This window comes from Sinocyclocheilus anshuiensis, unplaced genomic scaffold (assembly GCF_001515605.1).
Source record: "Sinocyclocheilus anshuiensis isolate Anshui unplaced genomic scaffold, SAMN03320099.WGS_v1.1 scaffold152, whole genome shotgun sequence".
Lineage (NCBI taxonomy): Eukaryota > Metazoa > Chordata > Actinopteri > Cypriniformes > Cyprinidae > Sinocyclocheilus > Sinocyclocheilus anshuiensis.
The window spans coordinates 555087-556417 of NW_015555781.1; positions in this window are offsets into that span (position 1 = coordinate 555087).

Sequence of the window (1331 nt, forward strand, 5' to 3'; positions counted from 1 at the left end):
TGCTCACTCCTAATTGTGTCTCTGATGGGTCAACAGAATCATTATCACTCCAAAACATGCTGATTACTGACATCTTGTTTATCTGTGCGCCTTGGCGAAATCCCTGGCAAGGTACTAACATTAGCATAATTAGCACAGCACTTCTCCTGTCCATTCAGAATAAAGTATGGTGAGAGCGAGAATTAATACAGAACAACTTATTTTTCCAAGATTTTTTTTTAAATATCAAACAGATATTTTTTACAGGCCTGAGAGATACTCAGCAATCACATCAACAGCTCTCAAAAAAACGGCAGGGTTTCCTGCTGGAAAATTACCAGCTTCTGTTGTTCAATGGTCATTTACATAGTGCATATCACCACCTAGTTGATGGTTGTGCATTTTTTTCCGTTTAATCTTTTAATCACTGAGAATAAAAATTATATTGTTTGTTTGATGCTAATTATATAAGAAATATCACATATGTATTTTTATTATAGAAATGCATTATAGAAAATGCTGATCCATGATGTGTGAGATGACAATCAAATGTAATAAATATAAAATAAACATTACCTTGTTATAATAGTGTTTTATAATCAATATATACCAATAACTATTATATATGACAATACAATAAATATAATAACATATTAGAATAATATAATATTACCTTATATATTACTTATAACAGTGCTTTATAATTAACATATCATTCAACTATATATATATATATATATATATATATAATGTATATTTGATAACTGTATTATAAACATTTATAATGTTTTGCACAATCTGCCACGCCCAATGGAGTCTGGTCAATAGGTCACGCATGCGCTGATAACTCTGAAGTAAACTAACCCTGAAACAGAACCAGCTTTGGAGCAGGTTATGTTCAGAGAGTAAGTTGCTATGGCTACTTACTTACATACCCTGAAAGTTACCTCCATTTTTGGAACCTAAAGCTGGGGTTATCCACTTACTTACTCCCAAACATACCTGGGTATGTCACATAATCTGCTTTCTGGAATACCCCCCTGGCATCCAGGCTTAGGCAAACATAAACAAACCAATAATAAATGCCAGTGATGCTCATCATTAATATGAAATAATGAACTCAGAATTTTAAAACATGACATGAGGCAAGAAAAATCCTGTAAGCAATTCTAAAATGCACATTCCTACTTTGTTTGTCAACGATTAAGGAATGAGTGAGCCATAAGGAGTAAGTCTATGGAAAAAAAGAGCAGCTTGGTGCAGAAGGTTGAAAAAAAATAATAAAAAATAATTAAAGGGGTCATATGATGCTGCTAAAAAGAACAGTATTTTGTGTATTTGGTGTAATGAAA